Below are 25,570 nucleotides of genomic sequence, written 5' to 3'. Positions count from 1 at the left end.
ATTTCACAAAGTAATGAAAATTTAACCATCAAATACACTAAGATATCAAAAGGAAATTTTGTTTTGTACGGGTATTCATTGCAAGTTTTTCCGCAGTGTTATTTTACTGTTTTCTGAATAAATGCCTTCTACAATATAGAAATTAAGCTGACAATAATTTCACAACGCATACGAAGAGCAGTGTAGTATTTGATGTGATCTTAGCACAGCTGTTTATCATTAATTGTGTTCTTTTTTCTTAACTACATCTTAGGTAAATATTATGGGTTAATAACAAAAGTAAAAAAAAAAACAACAAAAAAAACTTAAATTGTTACAATGATATCAAATCTATACATTTGAAAATGATCAAAATAGAGCTTTGAATATTACTTCCTCGAAAAATTATCAATACATAAGACAAAAAAACTTTGAATAAAGATTTCCAATAAAATGTTTTAACTTCTTACTCTTTCTACAATTACAGCTGAAAATTATCCTTTAGCAACGCTTGACAGTTGTGAACCACATTTTGAGAAAATATCGTTACCAAAGGACAGAGATCCAAAAATTGTAATATATCCCCGTGCACAAGAATTGAGAGATGTTCCGGTTGTACCTATGCGGATATACTGGTGTGCGAGCCCATAGAAACAGAAATAGTGTCTTTTATGATAAAAAATTAGAGTATGCTAAAAAATATCTTAACCCGTTTTTCGTCTTTTGTTTATCCTAAACATAGTTGAACCTGCTTGACAGAATCAAAAAGTAGATGAATAAAACAAAAGTAAAGCTAGCCTAAACCTTTCGTCAAAACCAGTCTGTATTATCAGATAATACATCGATGAAACGTTAAGTCACATGCACTAGGATAAACTCACGTACTTAGTCAGGAATCCATGACGAAACATAGGCAATTTTTAATTTTTGTACCTAAACACTGTATTAATTCAAAGAAAATATCTTGCATATATAGATGTGAAACTTAACCCTCGACAGATTCGACAGATTTTAAGTCGCAATTCACCTTATACATAAAAAAGTATAGCAAGAATCGTTAAAAGATACCGCACAGTACAACATCCATCACTAACACCGATTACTCCGAAAAAAAATCCTAGACATACAAATAAGTGCAGCTATCAAGAGGAGGATCTCTAACTTGAACAAGGAAATATTAAAAAAACGGAAAATAATTTGTTAAGCAAAGACATTTGCTTGCTACTACAGGAAGCTAGCTGCTATTGTGACAGATATTTGCCAAAATTTATGTCAATTATCTGTCACACTACTACGGTTGCTACAGCTGTTGGTTGGGTACTATCGCTAAAGAAAACAAAATTAGAAAAAAAAGTTCTTTATAGGTTTCATGAAGTCTCCACATAGCATTTAATAGAAATCGACAGTATTTGTGAGAGGCCATTAAGGTTCATGTGGACCATTTGGCTAAAATGGTTGTGTTTTCACCTCAAAATTTACTCTGAATACAGACAAACTTGTGTATTTGGAAAAGTTTTTAGGCATAGCATGCCCTAGATAAATAAAATTCAAATGCATTTTATGGGTTAGAAAATTAAAAATTTAACTGGATGTTGCAGTGCACTTTTTTACGTTCCTTCAAAAGGTGCTAAAATAAACAAAGTTTGGGAAAGAGGTTTGAGAACTTCATTATAGGTAATAATTGAAGTGAACTGTATTGATTGGCATAGACAATAGAGGGACAAAAGATACAGGATAATAATTGGAAATTATAACTGCCACTGGGTGGGCCATATCAAATGAAACTTTGATAATTTTATTATCTTCTGCAAGAACGGAAAAAAGTGCACAGCAAATTCCAGTTAGGATTTAATTTTTTGAAACATTAAATGCATTTGAATTTTATTTACCTAGAGCATATGGCCCTTTATATAAAATAATTATTGTAAAAAACAAACATTATAGTGCCATGAGTGAACGAACATTTCTCTTTTAAGTCTCACCACTTCTCTCTTTGAAATATCAGTTTCCAAAAGAGAAGTCACTTTACAACAGTATTATAAATTTTATGATCTTTATTTAGCTCTTTCACAATATTTTTTTATTCAACAACAATATTGCACACGCTGTTAACAATTACTCCACTGACACAGCTATCTCAGTGAAGGTCCCTGTTTCATTAGTACCAGAAGTTCAGGAATTCTTCAGGTAGACAAAACTGCATATTGTTAGTCTTTTACAAAAATATTAATATAACACCAATAGATAAATAATGCCATTATATTATAACAAAGTATTTATATCATCTGGCGTTGTTATCGTAATTTCATTGCTCATCCGAGATTGGGATGGTTTATAACCTATTAACAATTTCCTACATGTGTTTCCGAATATCGGTTGTTTCAATAAATTTTGGAATATATTGTATTTTACCATTATCTACATTATTATTCAGGTAAATCAGTTTTAATTTGAAAGATTGATAGTCATACTGTTATGGAAAACAATTGTGATGTGTTCTTGTACTGCACATACATCGTGCCATATTATATAAATATTACAATGTGCATTTCAATGTAAGTTGAATAAATACACAAAATCAAATAATAGATTAATTAATACTCAAAGTTAACATTGCAAACATATCATATAATTCAAATACACCTAAATATTTTTTTCTAATATGCCTTTTCTTTTAGACCAATATGGATGATGATTTTAAATGATACGATCTGTTTAAAACGATGTTTACAAATAATAAATAAAGAGCACATGAAATAAACAGTAAATAAATGTGATAACGTACTTGAAATTATGACACCTTCTTTGATTTGAGTTCATTTGACGTGTTAACGTTTAATTAACTTGTTTGTTTTTAGCATTTGTCTACTACTTCAAATATTCTATGCCTAACGAGATAAATTAGGTGGATCATCTCTTAGAGTTGTTGGAAATAATGATTTTAGTTTAATTCATTTTTATTGCAAATTAATCAGTTGTATGTTTCTGGTTTCCAAAAAGGCCATCATAATATTTTTATAACAGACAAATTTTCCGTGGTAATTCATTTTGGATCTTACAAATGTTTTCTGGTTTTAATTCGCGCCCAACTAAAAACCTAGGGTGGTAAGAAGTAATACTACAGCCAGGGTAGGTTATGTCGATATCATCGGTATGTCATAAGGACTCTTGAGTTGGGGGAGTGTAGCCGTGCTTCCCTTTACCTAGTAGATACGTAACAATATGTTTGTGGATTACTCGTTTAGCTGAGTTGGTAGAGCACTGGCTTACTATGCAAAGGGTCACAGGTTCAAATCCGGACTGGTACAGTAATTAATTTTGGAAGGCAACTCATGATCTCTGGTTACATAATCATAGTGAAGACTGGTATAAAGTCATTAACAGCTGTAGGAGCGATACACCCTCTTTAAATTAAAAGGGAAAAGCCGATTTATTGTCGCGCGATCTTTTTAAGTCTAATCCGAGTCATTTCTGTCAATTTTTTGGGGTCTGTAGCAAGTAACTATTTGCTATTTCACTACCACTTTGTCATATTTTTAACTTAAGTATTAAAAAATGTATTTTTCCATCTTCATTTAAACTGGCAAAAGTCATACCAGTTTATAAGAACAAAGGTTCAAAACAGGATGTTTTTAATTACAGACCAATTGTAATTTTACCACTCATTTCTAAAATCCTCGAAAAACATATGAAAACACACTTAGTAAAGTATCTTAATAAATACAACTTATTGTATAGAATGCAGTCAGGCTTTCGCGCAAACCATTCTTGTCAAACTGCGTTAACAGCTTTATTGGATAAATGACTTAAAGCCATTGATGATGGCGATCTTGTTGGGGCAGTATTTCTAGATCTAGCAAAAGCCTTTGATCTTCTCAATCATGAACTGCTTATTCAAAAATTAAACAAATACAAATTTGCTTATACTTCGCTACGATGGTTTACATCATATTTGGCTGACAAATATCAGATGGTATCTATTTCAAATACATTTTCAGACTTACAAAAACAAAAAACCAGTGTACCTCAAGGATCCGTTTTAGGACCTGTGTTGTTTTTAATTTTTATAAATGATCTTCCTTTGTCTAATCCTAATCATAACACCGATTTATTTGCTGATGATAGCACCATATCAGTCATTGGACAAAATAAAAGTTGTATCAGTCATAAACTTAATACGGTTTTACAAGATATTTTTCGCTGGTGTGATGACAATAAAATGGCTGTAAATGTATCTAAAACGAAGGCTATATGTATTGGCTCTAAACAGAAGCTTTCAGTTACATCAAATGAAAACATTAATATTGCTATGAATGGACAACAAATTAAAGAAAGTACATGTGAAAAGGTTCTAGGTATTTTTGTTGATGCATCTCTATCCTGGTCTTCTCATATTGATTATATCATAAAAAGGGTTAAGTCTTCTTTAGCTTTACTAAAAAGGATAAAGAAATATTTAAATCACAAAGCTAGACACATGTTCTATAACGCTTACGTTTTACCTCACTTAGATTATTGTTGTTCAATATGGAGAAACTGTAATAACTTTCTATTAGATAGTTTACTAAAACTGCAAAAGAGGGCATGCAGCAAGAATAATTTTAGACGAACATGATTACACCAAACCTTCAAGCGAATTATTTCACGAATATAACATTGTGCCGATTACACAAAGAATACATTATCATAAATCATTACTAATGTATAAGGCAAAACATGGCTTAGCTCCAGAATATATGTCCAGTCTTATTTTATCAGCTTCTGCAAACCAAAAATACAATACGAGATTTTCGTCCTCAGATAATTTTATAATTCCAAAACCAAATACAGAGTTGTATAAGTCTAGTTTCTCGTACAATGGAACAAAAGTATGGAATGCTCTTCCTAATTCAATTAAAAAATCAAACACAGTATTAGAATTTAAACATAACTACAAATCGATGTACTTTTAACATTACCATGATATTTGTACTGTAATGCCATATATAATAATTGTTTATTGTATTTAAATTGTATTACATCTTTATTTATCATTATTATTGAATATGTATTGTTTATTTTTAATGTAATTATTATTGTATTAAGAGAGCCTTATTGAGAATTGGTGTAATCCAAATGAGTTACTCTCTCTAAATAAAGATATTATTATTATTATTATACCCCACGCAACGAGTTGCGGAGGGTATAATGTTTTTGACCCGTCCGTCTGTCTGTCCGTCTGTCTGTCCGTCCGTCCGTCCGTCCGTCCGTCTGTCCGTCTGTCCGTCCGTCAGTCCGTCAGTCCTGTTTCTTGTCATCGCAACTCCTCTCAAACCATACAACAGAATTTCACGAAACCTTTTTAGATAATAAGGACATACTATGTAGTTGTGCATATCGACAGGAAATTACGATTTAATTTTTTTTCTAGGAGTTACGCCCCTTTGAACTTATTTACTTTAATGTACTACTGCAACAGTTTGTCATCTCAACTCCTCTGAAACCACACAACAAAATTTCATGAAACTTTGTAGATAATAAGGACATACTACGTAGATGTGCATATCGACAGAAAATTTCGATTCAATTTTCTTTCCAGGAGTTACGCCCCTTTGAACTTATTTGCTCAATATACTACTGCAACCTTTTGTCATCGCAACTCCTCTCAAACCACACAATAGAATTTCATGAAACCTTTTCAGATAATAAGGACATACTACGTAGATGTGCATATCGACAGGAAATTACGATTCAATTTTTTTTCTAGGAGTTACGCCCCTTTGAACTTATTTGGTTCAATAAACCACTGCAACAGTTTGTCATCGCAACTTATCTGAAACCACACAACAGAATTTCATGAAACTTTGTAGATAATAAGGACATACTACGTAGATGTGCATATCAACAGGAAATTATGATTCAATATTTTTTCTAGGAGTTACGCCCCTTTGAACTTATTTACTTTAATGTACTACTGCAACAGTTTGTCATCTCAACTCCTCTGAAACCACACAACAAAATTTCATGAAACTTTGTAGATAATAAGGACATACTACGTAGATGTGCATATCGACAGGAAATTACGATTCAATTTTTTTTCCAGGAGTTACGCCCCATTGAACTTATTTGCCCAATATACTACTGCAACCTTTTGTCATCGCAACTCCTCTCAAACCACAGAATAGAATTTCATGAAACCTTTTTAGATAATAAGGACATACTACGTAGATGTGCATATCGACAGGAAATTACGATTCAATTTTTTTTCTAGGAGTTACGCCCCTTTGAACTTATTTGCTTCAATATACCTCTGCAACAGTTTGTCATCGCAACTCCTCTGAAACCACACAACAGAATTTCATGAAACTTTGTAGATAATAAGGACATACTATGTAGATGTGCATATCGACAGGAAATTATGATTCAATTTTTTTCTTATACAATTTTTTTTTCTTACAGTTATTTTATTTCTCCAGTGACAATGTGGGGACGTGGGGTATGTGAGCGTGCTCACTAAGGTTCTTTAATTATTATTTATTATTAACTGCAGTGTGCGACGGTTTAAAAATCTATGCTAATAACTTTCGTATTGAATTAAAAAAATTCATTAATAGACATAAAACACACAACCATGACAACAGATACATGTATAACAATACCAAGTAAAAGAATGGTCGAAGTAAGTGTGCACGATTGTTTAGGATATGCACACAACTGCTGAGCTCGCTTCATATAAATCAATGACATCTAAAATTTCCTATGTACTTCTTTCAATCTCAAGTTAAAAACTGGCCAGTTCATGAAAGCTGGTGAAATATGATTATTAAAGATAACAAAAACAAGATCTGGTGTATACATGTACGTCAATGAGCCAGCAACCCAAGGAAACGAATAATCAAAAGATATTTAAAGGCATTCATAGTCGTCAACAATAGACAGGAGTCTATACAATATGTCATATCATAAAGACTTGAGAGATTTTCAATAATTCTGCACTTATTTATAGAATCAAAATGTTATTTGGCGCTAAATACACTGAAAATTTAAATTAGTCACTATGACTATTCAGTTAGTCAAATATTAGCCGAAAGGTAGTCAACAGCATATATGACTACTAATCTAGTCATTGTGACTACCTGCGCGGTCAATTTGACTATATTAGTGGTCACAGCACCACGTGGTGTAGAGTATCGGTTTTCACGCGCACTCTTTCGCGTTCCCTTTGTTCCCTAGATCGTGTAGATGTAAACAAACCAGGAGGCACGAAACTGTTATTTTGTCAATTAAACCAATTGTTTAAAGTAAGTATCATGTATATATGTTTTAATTCTAACTTACAAAAATTAAATTTAAGAAAGAGAAGTGTAATGAATGTAATATCGGCACATGTTGACGTAATGACAATTAAAAAGGGGGAGATATGTATACGGGATATCAATTTTGATACACATTCAACGTATTGTCGATTGAAAAGAGTATTTAGCGATATCTTTTTTTCATCAGACTAAAACTGTTAAAAATAAACACTGCAATCGATATTCACAACAATAAATTAAAAAAAATCCTCAGGGTGGCTGTCAAGATCCTGTTGCTTACATTACAATGCTGTGATATAGGATGGGTGGCTGTCAAGATCCTGGTGCTTACATTACAATGTTGTGTTATAAGATGGGTGGCTGTCAAGATCCTGGTGCTTACATTACAATGCTGTTATATAGGATGGGTGGCTGTCAAGATCCTGGTGCTTACATTACAATGTTGTGTTATAAGATGGATGGCTGTCAAGATCCTGGTGCTTACATCACACTGTTGTGGTATAAGATGGGTGGCTGTCAAGATCCCGGTGCTTACATTACAATGTTGTGGTATAAGATGGGTGGCTGTCAAGATCCTGGTGCTTACATTACAATGTTGTGGTATAAGATGGGTGGCTGTCAAGATCCTGGTGCTTACATTACAATGTTGTGATATAGGATGGGTGGCTGTCAAGATCCAGGTGCTTACATTACAAAATAATGGTAAAAGATGAGTGACTACATCACTAGATCAAAGATTTTAAAACTTGTTTTTTTTTCTTTTAACTTTTAACATGGCTGATATACTTGTTTATTGTTATATTTTAGCTTCTAAAATGATATAATTATATTTTTCAGCAAATGAAGACATTGCTATTTGTATGAGCACAGCTGAGGGATTTTTGACCAGAGAGAATATTACACTGACACATGCAGAGTTGATACCGACAAAATATCTTAAATAAACACTTCAAATTCTGACATACTGAAAATGTATAAAATATATATTTAAGTTGGGATATCATAATGTATGTTACAATGAGTTTATAATAAATACATTTTCTTTATTTGATTTTTAGACTTTTAATATATGTCACTGAGTAATGGTAACACATGGAAACTTAAGATATAGGAAGGTTTTGAACATTGAGCACTTTGTGGTCCTATACTGTTGTCATTGTTAGTATTGCTGCTTTGGTATTTTTATGATATTATATTCCAGATGCATTTTTCAATCCTATGGAAGAGAAACAACATAAAGTAGAATAACAGAAGAAATGAAACACAAAAGTACAGAACGGATAGAAACACACACAAAGTAAAATGGTAGAACAAAAAACACAACACAAATTAAAATAAAAGTCTAACAGTCGTGACTATTCACAGTAATCATGTTGACTAACCAACATGGTCACTTTCGACCATTTCAATAAGTCATATGGACTGCATTCAATTGTCAAACTGACAAATGTGCATAGTCAATTGAACAATCCATTTCGTCATAACGAGTATAACATATAGTCATTTTGACCTCCTAACATAGTCATAATTACCACCCTACTCAGTCAAATGTGACTAACCATCTAGTCAAACGACTAAGAGCATAGTCAAAATGATTAAAGTGCATTGTCATCTAGAGGACAGTCAAAATGACCAATTAAATTGGTCAAATTGACTAATTTAGGTTTTCAGTGTAGTTCAGTGGTGTAAAATGTTTTGCACACCGTTGCATCACGAATTTCTGTAAAACAAATTGTATGGAAATCAGGATCCAAAATGAATTAGAAATCAATGTAGAAATGGATTATTGCGTTATTAAGACATAAACACAACGACACGAATACCTAAAAAAACACCAGAATACAAGGCAACAATTTACGTCTAAATTATTATAATTCCATGCATTTAATTATGACAGAATTTTGTCTTTGGGTCTCAATGCCCTTCTGAATCGGTTTTGGTACGAATACTCAAATTTGTCAAAATCTATCGGATTTGCAGTTATGACCCATTGCATTTAGTCACATCAAACCTGTCCGGAACCATATATGGAGCGGGACATTCTTATTCTTTTATATTTTCGTTGTTATAATAATCTATAAACATAATTGAACGTATTTTACAGACACCAACAATTTCCGTTTGTAATGTTCTAAGAGTTTGTTGTTTGGTTGGACATGAATTAAAAATTTGTTACAATATTCATATTTCTCAAAAATCATTGCACTTAATTGTATCATAGGTGTAGTATACTACGACTGGTTTGAATGTCAAAGAAAAAGATAATTCACAGTCTTGAATGGTTCTTTAATAACGAGACAATGCATACTGTGAAATTACTTTTGAAATTGTATGGAAAGAAATAAAGACTTCTTAAATAAAAGTATTATCATAAAAAGTACTAAAAAGAAGTACATGTAGCCCACGTTTTTTAATGTGATTTATGAATATAAATATGTTTTATAGATGGATCGGGGAGGGTGGATCCGGAGTTATTACCCACCTTTCCCCCGTTAAAACAAAGAGTAAAAAAAATCACACGGAAATCGGACAATATAAGATCTGGGTGCTTTCAGCAAACAAACTGGTTTTCATTAATGTATATCTTCTTCAAGACCTTATTTCTGAAAGCGCCCTGACTCATGGTTCTAATTATAAATGTATTCAATTAATTGATTAATCACTTCACCCCGTCCATCTTTGAAAACTGTGTCTACGTAAATAAATAAAAATAAAACTTTATAAATTCCGTTAGCGGTTCATGTGTAAATGACGTTTAAAACAGATTCCCTTTTATTTATAGGGGTCATTTAAAAAAAATGTCGAATTTTCAGTACACCTATGCTTATTTTTTTGATTTCTAATGGAAAATGCAGTTGAAAGTGTTTAAACGAAAGTTTATAGGATTTATGAGTCAGAACATCAATAATAAACACGATTTAGATCTATTTTGATAAGATTAAAATATATTTAAGTCCGATTTTTGCGTAATTTATGTGCTTGCAGTGTCAGGGTAACACATTTCAAATGATTTTTTTCTAATTTTCTGATAGTCTTGATATCTGTAAAAAGAACTATTTTAGAATGTTAATGAAAACTCTAACTAAAAATTACAGCTTCTTTGTCATTTTATGTGTCATTTTTTCTACAAACTAAATTCAATCGGCGTACATTAAATGCATGTCTATGCTGTTACCGCTACTAGATCAACCGTTAAATTGTATCTCCCTATGAATATGGAACTATTCAGTAATAATTTCAAAAGGACAAAAGCATCCTAAAAATTTGACACAGCACGTTTCTTGCATAACAGTGAAGAGTAAAGAAAATTCAAGACATTAAGTGAAAAAATTTAGTGGGTACCCTTTTATCATGTCTATGCTGTTATCAATAAAATTATTAATTACAACAATATTAGACTTAATATATTTATTGTTAATTATTTGTTAAACTTTTCACAAAACTGTGTTTACTCACTGGGATACGAATTTTGTTAACTCACTACATTTTTAAATTTTTTTTCATTAAATGTTTTTTTGAATTTTTGTTGAAAATATCAAACATAATTTGGTATATGCTATCTTTTTTCTCTTGCTTGAAAATATGTGATAAATAGATTATTACATGTCATTTTCCATATGGTCCGTGGTATCAGCCCACGACCCATATCAAGCCCTCTGGCTAAAGCCCTCTGGCTTAATATGGGAGTCTAGGGCTGATACCAGGGCCAATATGGAAAATGCCATGTAATAATCTATAATTATCGCTATTTAGTCCAATCCGGAAAAAACAGTCATTTAGACAACTTCCTGTTTGGGTCAACCGGCCTTGAACAGGTAAACAACAAGGGTCATCAGTAACGAGCTGAGGGGAGGGAAAAATTTAGAAAGCGATCAATAAGAAACTTTGATAGATTATGAGCCACTTTTTCGAAACTCAAATTATAGTCAAAAAATATTTTGTTTGAAGTATTTACGATGTTTTAAACAGATATCATTAAAAAGTATCATGCATGGTGCATTGTTTAAACAGGGCCCCAGATAGCTTCAACTGGATGAAAAAGTTGTGTAATTTTAGAACTTATCCGGAATGGAATAAATAGCGATTAGGTGTATTGAATTTCGTTAACGTACGTTCCTATTATCAAAAACAAAACCACAAAAGTAATCCAACATACAAGGGAATTACTTGATGTTGGGTTTATTAGAAAGAGAAAAAAAATGCTGAACATTTTGAATTGCTACCTTAGACTTACGTTGCTGGTGGTTATTTTTATAAACTTTGAAAACAATTTTTAGAGGTATATTTCAGTACAACATGAAAAATTGACAAAAATAATCTATCATTACACAGAATGAAAATGTATAGAAGTGTTTACTCTTGAAAACCATTTTATTGGCAATGAAAAACAAGCTTAAAATTTTATCGAAACCTTTTCTAAAGAACCCAAAATTTCTTTTGAACATGGTAAAAGGAGAGACAAAATATTGCACCACCTATCAAAAAATGTTTCACTATACTCTTGTATGACATTGTCAAGATTACATCTTTTAATATGTTGCTCCATAAGTATTGTTTATTTTGATTTGCTTATGAAGAGGGTGGTTTAAATTAGTAACTTTTATTCAATTTTGCAATTTCAAGATTCGACATTTTTTGAAAATGACCTATAGGTTGCACTTTGTAAATACAGCTGTTTCTCAAACCACGCCTCTTTTGGGGAGATATATAATATTCATAGATATGTTAATTTGTTAACGTACTGGTTCCCATTTATGATCTCTGTGTTTCATTTCATAGAGACATCACTTGGGAATGTAACCAGTATAGAAAAACATGGTAGCGCCTAAATTTTAATTCTTAGGAGGTCCAAAAATGGAGGTAAGGGTAGTATAGAATTTTAGTATAAGTTTAAACTCTTAGAAGTTCAGGGCATATAAATGTTGAAAATATGCCGCACAGCCCTATATTTTGACCTTTGAATAAAATAGTAGTGCATATAAACTTTCCTTTCTAGGATATTATTTTTCACGAAACTTCATAGTAAAAGTGTCACAGTTTTAGCCGCAAAGGGAGTTCCTACGGGAAATTGCATTGTCTATATTTACAGAATTGCAACCTATATAGGGTTAAAAATTAGAACATACAGAATTTCACAAAATCTTGTTTATCTCAGAGATTTTTAAGGATTTAACTCAAATATGAAGTTTTATAAATATTTCATGAAGATTGAAAAAAAATCCTGGGCCTAAACTATGATGAGTCAGCATAAATTCACAGTTTACAGTATGCATTGTTTACTTAAAGCCCTGAATAAAAAATAAATTCATGATATATGCCTATTTGTAATTTAAATTGTTTAGAAGTGCTTATATTTACCCTTCGCAGTCATTGCAACTCATTGATCCTTCTTAAATATTTTTGTTGGGGTGTTTTTGTCCTGTCGATAACCCAAAAGTAAGCCGTAACACCTAAATGTGCTTTTTTGTGACTGCGGCATAAAAAGTACAAGCTAGAATTTCAAAAAGACCTCAATAAAACTTACAATAGTGTGTTCTATCCTAAATATGTACCAATTATTCCACATTGCTAGAAACAGGGAAAAAAAATAGGAAATGTGAGGCCCCAGGGGCAAAAAACAGAGAAAAATGCCTCCCCCTGGGTCATAAAACAGATAATTTAACTTCTAAATGCTATGCTTTTATTATTTCAAAGGTCTTTTGTAAGGAAAACAATAACTGTGGTAGGAAGTTATGCAAAAATCAGATGTAAGCAGTCATTTCTATCAAACATTCAGTGAATTTATGCACCAGACTGATATCTTCATAAATACAACTTTTGCAAATATGGCTTTGTTTAAACACTTGTAGTTCATATATTAACTAACTTATGTTAGATATATGGTTAGGGATGATACTGTTGTAACATGAATTCTAAACTGACCATTTGAGGCAGAAATTGTGAACTTTCATTGACAAATAGGCATACAGTAAGATGTGGACTGGAGACACAGGCAGGATTGGATACTTTGTATAATCTTGAATGTTGGAATGATTAACTACTAAACATTACATTTATAGTATTTTAAAATGCTTTCAATTTGTTATCAGAATAGTTTCAAACAGGTTTTAGACAGTTAATGTCAGAAAACATGCACATAGGGTAAGCTGGCAATTATTAAAGTCTTGTTTTCAAATTCTTTAAAAAATTGAAACAGGGGTAGGGGTATAAAATGTACTGTAAAAGGAAACTTAGAGTATATGCAGTGATTTCTTTAAGGCTATAAATCTGATAAATAAGTATTGTTTTGAGAAAAAGTGTTTTTAGAGAGTTTTCTATTTGAATAAATGTTTGTATAGGTTGCACTTTGTAAATACAGCTGTTTCTCAAACCACGCCTCTTTTGGGGAGATATATAATATTCATAGATATGTTAATTTGTTAACGTACTGGTTCCCATTTATGATCTCTGTGTTTCATTTCATAGAGACATCACTTGGGAATGTAACCAGTATAGAAAAACATGGTAGCGCCTAAATTTTAATTCTTAGGAGGTCCAAAAATGGAGGTAAGGGTAGTATAGAATTTTAGTATAAGTTTAAACTCTTAGAAGTTCAGGGCATATAAATGTTGAAAATATGCCGCACAGCCCTATATTTTGACCTTTGAATAAAATAGTAGTGCATATAAACTTTCCTTTCTAGGATATTATTTTTCACGAAACTTCATAGTAAAAGTGTCACAGTTTTAGCCGCAAAGGGAGTTCCTACGGGAAATTGCATTGTCTATATTTACAGAATTGCAACCTATATAGGGTTAAAAATTAGAACATACAGAATTTCACAAAATCTTGTTTATCTCAGAGATTTTTAAGGATTTAACTCAAATATGAAGTTTTATAAATATTTCATGAAGATTGAAAAAAAATCCTGGGCCTAAACTATGATGAGTCAGCATAAATTCACAGTTTACAGTATGCATTGTTTACTTAAAGCCCTGAATAAAAAATAAATTCATGATATATGCCTATTTGTAATTTAAATTGTTTAGAAGTGCTTATATTTACCCTTCGCAGTCATTGCAACTCATTGATCCTTCTTAAATATTTTTGTTGGGGTGTTTTTGTCCTGTCGATAACCCAAAAGTAAGCCGTAACACCTAAATGTGCTTTTTTGTGACTGCGGCATAAAAAGTACAAGCTAGAATTTCAAAAAGACCTCAATAAAACTTACAATAGTGTGTTCTATCCTAAATATGTACCAATTATTCCACATTGCTAGAAACAGGGAAAAAAAAATAGGAAATGTGAGGCCCCAGGGGCAAAAAACAGAGAAAAATGCCTCCCCCTGGGTCATAAAACAGATAATTTAACTTCTAAATGCTATGCTTTTATTATTTCAAAGGTCTTTTGTAAGGAAAACAATAACTGTGGTAGGAAGTTATGCAAAAATCAGATGTAAGCAGTCATTTCTATCAAACATTCAGTGAATTTATGCACCAGACTGATATCTTCATAAATACAACTTTTGCAAATATGGCTTTGTTTAAACACTTGTAGTTCATATATTAACTAACTTATGTTAGATATATGGTTAGGGATGATACTGTTGTAACATGAATTCTAAACTGACCATTTGAGGCAGAAATTGTGAACTTTCATTGACAAATAGGCATACAGTAAGATGTGGACTGGAGACACAGGCAGGATTGGATACTTTGTATAATCTTGAATGTTGGAATGATTAACTACTAAACATTACATTTATAGTATTTTAAAATGCTTTCAATTTGTTATCAGAATAGTTTCAAACAGGTTTTAGACAGTTAATGTCAGAAAACATGCACATAGGGTAAGCTGGCAATTATTAAAGTCTTGTTTTCAAATTCTTTAAAAAATTGAAACAGGGGTAGGGGTATAAAATGTACTGTAAAAGGAAACTTAGAGTATATGCAGTGATTTCTTTAAGGCTATAAATCTGATAAATAAGTATTGTTTTGAGAAAAAGTGTTTTTAGAGAGTTTTCTATTTGAATAAATGTTTGTATAGGTTGCACTTTGTAAATACAGCTGTTTCTCAAACCACGCCTCTTTTGGGGAGATATATAATATTCATAGATATGTTAATTTGTTAACGTACTGGTTCCCATTTATGATCTCTGTGTTTCATTTCATAGAGACATCACTTGGGAATGTAACCAGTATAGAAAAACATGGTAGCGCCTAAATTTTAATTCTTAGGAGGTCCAAAAATGGAGGTAAGGGTAGTATAGAATTTTAGTATAAGTTTAAACTCTTAGAAGTTCAGGGCATATAAATGTTGAAAATATGCCGCACAGCCCTATATTTTGACCTTTGAATAAAATAGTAGTGCATATAAACTTTCCTTTCTAGGATATTATTTTTCACGAAACTTCATAGTAAAAGTGTCACAGTTTTAGCCGCAAAGGGAGTTCCTACGGGAAATTGCATTGTCTATATTTACAGAATTGCAACCTATATAGGGTTAAAAATTAGAACATACAGAATTTCACAAAATCTTGTTTATCTCAGAGATTTTTAAGGATTTAACTCAAATATGAAGTTTTATAAATATTTCATGAAGATTGAAAAAAAATCCTGGGCCTAAACTATGATGAGTCAGCATAAATTCACAGTTTACAGTATGCATTGTTTACTTAAAGCCCTGAATAAAAAATAAATTCATGATATATGCCTATTTGTAATTTAAATTGTTTAGAAGTGCTTATATTTACCCTTCGCAGTCATTGCAACTCATTGATCCTTCTTAAATATTTTTGTTGGGGTGTTTTTGTCCTGTCGATAACCCAAAAGTAAGCCGTAACACCTAAATGTGCTTTTTTGTGACTGCGGCATAAAAAGTACAAGCTAGAATTTCAAAAAGACCTCAATAAAACTTACAATAGTGTGTTCTATCCTAAATATGTACCAATTATTCCACATTGCTAGAAACAGGGAAAAAAAAATAGGAAATGTGAGGCCCCAGGGGCAAAAAACAGAGAAAAATGCCTCCCCCTGGGTCATAAAACAGATAATTTAACTTCTAAATGCTATGCTTTTATTATTTCAAAGGTCTTTTGTAAGGAAAACAATAACTGTGGTAGGAAGTTATGCAAAAATCAGATGTAAGCAGTCATTTCTATCAAACATTCAGTGAATTTATGCACCAGACTGATATCTTCATAAATACAACTTTTGCAAATATGGCTTTGTTTAAACACTTGTAGTTCATATATTAACTAACTTATGTTAGATATATGGTTAGGGATGATACTGTTGTAACATGAATTCTAAACTGACCATTTGAGGCAGAAATTGTGAACTTTCATTGACAAATAGGCATACAGTAAGATGTGGACTGGAGACACAGGCAGGATTGGATACTTTGTATAATCTTGAATGTTGGAATGATTAACTACTAAACATTACATTTATAGTATTTTAAAATGCTTTCAATTTGTTATCAGAATAGTTTCAAACAGGTTTTAGACAGTTAATGTCAGAAAACATGCACATAGGGTAAGCTGGCAATTATTAAAGTCTTGTTTTCAAATTCTTTAAAAAATTGAAACAGGGGTAGGGGTATAAAATGTACTGTAAAAGGAAACTTAGAGTATATGCAGTGATTTCTTTAAGGCTATAAATCTGATAAATAAGTATTGTTTTGAGAAAAAGTGTTTTTAGAGAGTTTTCTATTTGAATAAATGTTTGTATAGGTTGCACTTTGTAAATACAGCTGTTTCTCAAACCACGCCTCTTTTGGGGAGATATATAATATTCATAGATATGTTAATTTGTTAACGTACTGGTTCCCATTTATGATCTCTGTGTTTCATTTCATAGAGACATCACTTGGGAATGTAACCAGTATAGAAAAACATGGTAGCGCCTAAATTTTAATTCTTAGGAGGTCCAAAAATGGAGGTAAGGGTAGTATAGAATTTTAGTATAAGTTTAAACTCTTAGAAGTTCAGGGCATATAAATGTTGAAAATATGCCGCACAGCCCTATATTTTGACCTTTGAATAAAATAGTAGTGCATATAAACTTTCCTTTCTAGGATATTATTTTTCACGAAACTTCATAGTAAAAGTGTCACAGTTTTAGCCGCAAAGGGAGTTCCTACGGGAAATTGCATTGTCTATATTTACAGAATTGCAACCTATATAGGGTTAAAAATTAGAACATACAGAATTTCACAAAATCTTGTTTATCTCAGAGATTTTTAAGGATTTAACTCAAATATGAAGTTTTATAAATATTTCATGAAGATTGAAAAAAAATCCTGGGCCTAAACTATGATGAGTCAGCATAAATTCACAGTTTACAGTATGCATTGTTTACTTAAAGCCCTGAATAAAAAATAAATTCATGATATATGCCTATTTGTAATTTAAATTGTTTAGAAGTGCTTATATTTACCCTTCGCAGTCATTGCAACTCATTGATCCTTCTTAAATATTTTTGTTGGGGTGTTTTTGTCCTGTCGATAACCCAAAAGTAAGCCGTAACACCTAAATGTGCTTTTTTGTGACTGCGGCATAAAAAGTACAAGCTAGAATTTCAAAAAGACCTCAATAAAACTTACAATAGTGTGTTCTATCCTAAATATGTACCAATTATTCCACATTGCTAGAAACAGGGAAAAAAAAATAGGAAATGTGAGGCCCCAGGGGCAAAAAACAGAGAAAAATGCCTCCCCCTGGGTCATAAAACGGATAATTTAACTTCTAAATGCTATGCTTTTATTATTTCAAAGGTCTTTTGTAAGGAAAACAATAACTGTGGTAGGAAGTTATGCAAAAATCAGATGTAAGCAGTCATTTCTATCAAACATTCAGTGAATTTATGCACCAGACTGATATCTTCATAAATACAACTTTTGCAAATATGGCTTTGTTTAAACACTTGTAGTTCATATATTAACTAACTTATGTTAGATATATGGTTAGGGATGATACTGTTGTAACATGAATTCTAAACTGACCATTTGAGGCAGAAATTGTGAACTTTCATTGACAAATAGGCATACAGTAAGATGTGGACTGGAGACACAGGCAGGATTGGATACTTTGTATAATCTTGAATGTTGGAATGATTAACTACTAAACATTACATTTATAGTATTTTAAAATGCTTTCAATTTGTTATCAGAATAGTTTCAAACAGGTTTTAGACAGTTAATGTCAGAAAACATGCACATAGGGTAAGCTGGCAATTATTAAAGTCTTGTTTTCAAATTCTTTAAAAAATTGAAACAGGGGTAGGGGTATAAAATGTACTGTAAAAGGAAACTTAGAGTATATGCAGTGATTTCTTTAAGGCTATAAATCTGATAAATAAGTATTGTTTTGAGAAAAAGTGTTTTTAGAGAGTTTTCTATTTGAATAAATGTTTGTATAGGTTGCACTTTGTAAATACAGCTGTTTCTCAAACCACGCCTCTTTTGGGGAGATATATAATATTCATAGATATGTTAATTTGTTAACGTACTGGTTCCCATTTATGATCTCTGTGTTTCATTTCATAGAGACATCACTTGGGAATGTAACCAGTATAGAAAAACATGGTAGCGCCTAAATTTTAATTCTTAGGAGGTCCAAAAATGGAGGTAAGGGTAGTATAGAATTTTAGTATAAGTTTAAACTCTTAGAAGTTCAGGGCATATAAATGTTGAAAATATGCCGCACAGCCCTATATTTTGACCTTTGAATAAAATAGTAGTGCATATAAACTTTCCTTTCTAGGATATTATTTTTCACGAAACTTCATAGTAAAAGTGTCACAGTTTTAGCCGCAAAGGGAGTTCCTACGGGAAATTGCATTGTCTATATTTACAGAATTGCAACCTATATAGGGTTAAAAATTAGAACATACAGAATTTCACAAAATCTTGTTTATCTCAGAGATTTTTAAGGATTTAACTCAAATATGAAGTTTTATAAATATTTCATGAAGATTGAAAAAAAATCCTGGGCCTAAACTATGATGAGTCAGCATAAATTCACAGTTTACAGTATGCATTGTTTACTTAAAGCCCTGAATAAAAAATAAATTCATGATATATGCCTATTTGTAATTTAAATTGTTTAGAAGTGCTTATATTTACCCTTCGCAGTCATTGCAACTCATTGATCCTTCTTAAATATTTTTGTTGGGGTGTTTTTGTCCTGTCGATAACCCAAAAGTAAGCCGTAACACCTAAATGTGCTTTTTTGTGACTGCGGCATAAAAAGTACAAGCTAGAATTTCAAAAAGACCTCAATAAAACTTACAATAGTGTGTTCTATCCTAAATATGTACCAATTATTCCACATTGCTAGAAACAGGGAAAAAAAATAGGAAATGTGAGGCCCCAGGGGCAAAAAACAGAGAAAAATGCCTCCCCCTGGGTCATAAAACAGATAATTTAACTTCTAAATGCTATGCTTTTATTATTTCAAAGGTCTTTTGTAAGGAAAACAATAACTGTGGTAGGAAGTTATGCAAAAATCAGATGTAAGCAGTCATTTCTATCAAACATTCAGTGAATTTATGCACCAGACTGATATCTTCATAAATACAACTTTTGCAAATATGGCTTTGTTTAAACACTTGTAGTTCATATATTAACTAACTTATGTTAGATATATGGTTAGGGATGATACTGTTGTAACATGAATTCTAAACTGACCATTTGAGGCAGAAATTGTGAACTTTCATTGACAAATAGGCATACAGTAAGATGTGGACTGGAGACACAGGCAGGATTGGATACTTTGTATAATCTTGAATGTTGGAATGATTAACTACTAAACATTACATTTATAGTATTTTAAAATGCTTTCAATTTGTTATCAGAATAGTTTCAAACAGGTTTTAGACAGTTAATGTCAGAAAACATGCACATAGGGTAAGCTGGCAATTATTAAAGTCTTGTTTTCAAATTCTTTAAAAAATTGAAACAGGGGTAGGGGTATAAAATGTACTGTAAAAGGAAACTTAGAGTATATGCAGTGATTTCTTTAAGGCTATAAATCTGATAAATAAGTATTGTTTTGAGAAAAAGTGTTTTTAGAGAGTTTTCTATTTGAATAAATGTTTGTATAGGTTGCACTTTGTAAATACAGCTGTTTCTCAAACCACGCCTCTTTTGGGGAGATATATAATATTCATAGATATGTTAATTTGTTAACGTACTGGTTCCCATTTATGATCTCTGTGTTTCATTTCATAGAGACATCACTTGGGAATGTAACCAGTATAGAAAAACATGGTAGCGCCTAAATTTTAATTCTTAGGAGGTCCAAAAATGGAGGTAAGGGTAGTATAGAATTTTAGTATAAGTTTAAACTCTTAGAAGTTCAGGGCATATAAATGTTGAAAATATGCCGCACAGCCCTATATTTTGACCTTTGAATAAAATAGTAGTGCATATAAACTTTCCTTTCTAGGATATTATTTTTCACGAAACTTCATAGTAAAAGTGTCACAGTTTTAGCCGCAAAGGGAGTTCCTACGGGAAATTGCATTGTCTATATTTACAGAATTGCAACCTATATAGGGTTAAAAATTAGAACATACAGAATTTCACAAAATCTTGTTTATCTCAGAGATTTTTAAGGATTTAACTCAAATATGAAGTTTTATAAATATTTCATGAAGATTGAAAAAAAATCCTGGGCCTAAACTATGATGAGTCAGCATAAATTCACAGTTTACAGTATGCATTGTTTACTTAAAGCCCTGAATAAAAAATAAATTCATGATATATGCCTATTTGTAATTTAAATTGTTTAGAAGTGCTTATATTTACCCTTCGCAGTCATTGCAACTCATTGATCCTTCTTAAATATTTTTGTTGGGGTGTTTTTGTCCTGTCGATAACCCAAAAGTAAGCCGTAACACCTAAATGTGCTTTTTTGTGACTGCGGCATAAAAAGTACAAGCTAGAATTTCAAAAAGACCTCAATAAAACTTACAATAGTGTGTTCTATCCTAAATATGTACCAATTATTCCACATTGCTAGAAACAGGGAAAAAAAAATAGGAAATGTGAGGCCCCAGGGGCAAAAAACAGAGAAAAATGCCTCCCCCTGGGTCATAAAACAGATAATTTAACTTCTAAATGCTATGCTTTTATTATTTCAAAGGTCTTTTGTAAGGAAAACAATAACTGTGGTAGGAAGTTATGCAAAAATCAGATGTAAGCAGTCATTTCTATCAAACATTCAGTGAATTTATGCACCAGACTGATATCTTCATAAATACAACTTTTGCAAATATGGCTTTGTTTAAACACTTGTAGTTCATATATTAACTAACTTATGTTAGATATATGGTTAGGGATGATACTGTTGTAACATGAATTCTAAACTGACCATTTGAGGCAGAAATTGTGAACTTTCATTGACAAATAGGCATACAGTAAGATGTGGACTGGAGACACAGGCAGGATTGGATACTTTGTATAATCTTGAATGTTGGAATGATTAACTACTAAACATTACATTTATAGTATTTTAAAATGCTTTCAATTTGTTATCAGAATAGTTTCAAACAGGTTTTAGACAGTTAATGTCAGAAAACATGCACATAGGGTAAGCTGGCAATTATTAAAGTCTTGTTTTCAAATTCTTTAAAAAATTGAAACAGGGGTAGGGGTATAAAATGTACTGTAAAAGGAAACTTAGAGTATATGCAGTGATTTCTTTAAGGCTATAAATCTGATAAATAAGTATTGTTTTGAGAAAAAGTGTTTTTAGAGAGTTTTCTATTTGAATAAATGTTTGTATAGGTTGCACTTTGTAAATACAGCTGTTTCTCAAACCACGCCTCTTTTGGGGAGATATATAATATTCATAGATATGTTAATTTGTTAACGTACTGGTTCCCATTTATGATCTCTGTGTTTCATTTCATAGAGACATCACTTGGGAATGTAACCAGTATAGAAAAACATGGTAGCGCCTAAATTTTAATTCTTAGGAGGTCCAAAAATGGAGGTAAGGGTAGTATAGAATTTTAGTATAAGTTTAAACTCTTAGAAGTTCAGGGCATATAAATGTTGAAAATATGCCGCACAGCCCTATATTTTGACCTTTGAATAAAATAGTAGTGCATATAAACTTTCCTTTCTAGGATATTATTTTTCACGAAACTTCATAGTAAAAGTGTCACAGTTTTAGCCGCAAAGGGAGTTCCTACGGGAAATTGCATTGTCTATATTTACAGAATTGCAACCTATATAGGGTTAAAAATTAGAACATACAGAATTTCACAAAATCTTGTTTATCTCAGAGATTTTTAAGGATTTAACTCAAATATGAAGTTTTATAAATATTTCATGAAGATTGAAAAAAAATCCTGGGCCTAAACTATGATGAGTCAGCATAAATTCACAGTTTACAGTATGCATTGTTTACTTAAAGCCCTGAATAAAAAATAAATTCATGATATATGCCTATTTGTAATTTAAATTGTTTAGAAGTGCTTATATTTACCCTTCGCAGTCATTGCAACTCATTGATCCTTCTTAAATATTTTTGTTGGGGTGTTTTTGTCCTGTCGATAACCCAAAAGTAAGCCGTAACACCTAAATGTGCTTTTTTGTGACTGCGGCATAAAAAGTACAAGCTAGAATTTCAAAAAGACCTCAATAAAACTTACAATAGTGTGTTCTATCCTAAATATGTACCAATTATTCCACATTGCTAGAAACAGGGAAAAAAAAATAGGAAATGTGAGGCCCCAGGGGCAAAAAACAGAGAAAAATGCCTCCCCCTGGGTCATAAAACAGATAATTTAACTTCTAAATGCTATGCTTTTATTATTTCAAAGGTCTTTTGTAAGGAAAACAATAACTGTGGTAGGAAGTTATGCAAAAATCAGATGTAAGCAGTCATTTCTATCAAACATTCAGTGAATTTATGCACCAGACTGATATCTTCATAAATACAACTTTTGCAAATATGGCTTTGTTTAAACACTTGTAGTTCATATATTAACTAACTTATGTTAGATATATGGTTAGGGATGATACTGTTGTAACATGAATTCTAAACTGACCATTTGAGGCAGAAATTGTGAACTTTCATTGACAAATAGGCATACAGTAAGATGTGGACTGGAGACACAGGCAGGATTGGATACTTTGTATAATCTTGAATGTTGGAATGATTAACTACTAAACATTACATTTATAGTATTTTAAAATGCTTTCAATTTGTTATCAGAATAGTTTCAAACAGGTTTTAGACAGTTAATGTCAGAAAACATGCACATAGGGTAAGCTGGCAATTATTAAAGTCTTGTTTTCAAATTCTTTAAAAAATTGAAACAGGGGTAGGGGTATAAAATGTACTGTAAAAGGAAACTTAGAGTATATGCAGTGATTTCTTTAAGGCTATAAATCTGATAAATAAGTATTGTTTTGAGAAAAAGTGTTTTTAGAGAGTTTTCTATTTGAATAAATGTTTGTATAGGTTGCACTTTGTAAATACAGCTGTTTCTCAAACCACGCCTCTTTTGGGGAGATATATAATATTCATAGATATGTTAATTTGTTAACGTACTGGTTCCCATTTATGATCTCTGTGTTTCATTTCATAGAGACATCACTTGGGAATGTAACCAGTATAGAAAAACATGGTAGCGCCTAAATTTTAATTCTTAGGAGGTCCAAAAATGGAGGTAAGGGTAGTATAGAATTTTAGTATAAGTTTAAACTCTTAGAAGTTCAGGGCATATAAATGTTGAAAATATGCCGCACAGCCCTATATTTTGACCTTTGAATAAAATAGTAGTGCATATAAACTTTCCTTTCTAGGATATTATTTTTCACGAAACTTCATAGTAAAAGTGTCACAGTTTTAGCCGCAAAGGGAGTTCCTACGGGAAATTGCATTGTCTATATTTACAGAATTGCAACCTATATAGGGTTAAAAATTAGAACATACAGAATTTCACAAAATCTTGTTTATCTCAGAGATTTTTAAGGATTTAACTCAAATATGAAGTTTTATAAATATTTCATGAAGATTGAAAAAAAATCCTGGGCCTAAACTATGATGAGTCAGCATAAATTCACAGTTTACAGTATGCATTGTTTACTTAAAGCCCTGAATAAAAAATAAATTCATGATATATGCCTATTTGTAATTTAAATTGTTTAGAAGTGCTTATATTTACCCTTCGCAGTCATTGCAACTCATTGATCCTTCTTAAATATTTTTGTTGGGGTGTTTTTGTCCTGTCGATAACCCAAAAGTAAGCCGTAACACCTAAATGTGCTTTTTTGTGACTGCGGCATAAAAAGTACAAGCTAGAATTTCAAAAAGACCTCAATAAAACTTACAATAGTGTGTTCTATCCTAAATATGTACCAATTATTCCACATTGCTAGAAACAGGGAAAAAAAAATAGGAAATGTGAGGCCCCAGGGGCAAAAAACAGAGAAAAATGCCTCCCCCTGGGTCATAAAACAGATAATTTAACTTCTAAATGCTATGCTTTTATTATTTCAAAGGTCTTTTGTAAGGAAAACAATAACTGTGGTAGGAAGTTATGCAAAAATCAGATGTAAGCAGTCATTTCTATCAAACATTCAGTGAATTTATGCACCAGACTGATATCTTCATAAATACAACTTTTGCAAATATGGCTTTGTTTAAACACTTGTAGTTCATATATTAACTAACTTATGTTAGATATATGGTTAGGGATGATACTGTTGTAACATGAATTCTAAACTGACCATTTGAGGCAGAAATTGTGAACTTTCATTGACAAATAGGCATACAGTAAGATGTGGACTGGAGACACAGGCAGGATTGGATACTTTGTATAATCTTGAATGTTGGAATGATTAACTACTAAACATTACATTTATAGTATTTTAAAATGCTTTCAATTTGTTATCAGAATAGTTTCAAACAGGTTTTAGACAGTTAATGTCAGAAAACATGCACATAGGGTAAGCTGGCAATTATTAAAGTCTTGTTTTCAAATTCTTTAAAAAATTGAAACAGGGGTAGGGGTATAAAATGTACTGTAAAAGGAAACTTAGAGTATATGCAGTGATTTCTTTAAGGCTATAAATCTGATAAATAAGTATTGTTTTGAGAAAAAGTGTTTTTAGAGAGTTTTCTATTTGAATAAATGTTTGTATAGGTTGCACTTTGTAAATACAGCTGTTTCTCAAACCACGCCTCTTTTGGGGAGATATATAATATTCATAGATATGTTAATTTGTTAACGTACTGGTTCCCATTTATGATCTCTGTGTTTCATTTCATAGAGACATCACTTGGGAATGTAACC

At 31.6% G+C, this 25,570-nt stretch overlaps 2 protein-coding genes across 4 annotated transcripts in view; one reads left to right on the top strand and one right to left on the bottom strand.

Annotated features, from left to right (window-relative positions):
- LOC127726325 (cyclin-G2-like) overlaps positions 1–25,570 on the top strand; it is a 486,290-nt gene that overhangs the window by 128,210 nt on the left and 332,510 nt on the right. The gene's annotated exons all lie outside the window — the stretch shown is intronic.
- LOC127726321 (allene oxide synthase-lipoxygenase protein-like) overlaps positions 1–25,570 on the bottom strand; it is a 157,400-nt gene that overhangs the window by 42,610 nt on the left and 89,220 nt on the right. The gene's annotated exons all lie outside the window — the stretch shown is intronic.

Source organism: Mytilus californianus, unplaced genomic scaffold (assembly GCF_021869535.1).
Source record: "Mytilus californianus isolate M0D057914Y unplaced genomic scaffold, xbMytCali1.0.p SCAF_17, whole genome shotgun sequence".
Classification (NCBI taxonomy): domain Eukaryota; kingdom Metazoa; phylum Mollusca; class Bivalvia; order Mytilida; family Mytilidae; genus Mytilus; species Mytilus californianus.
This window is presented reverse-complemented; position numbering and strand designations above follow the sequence as displayed.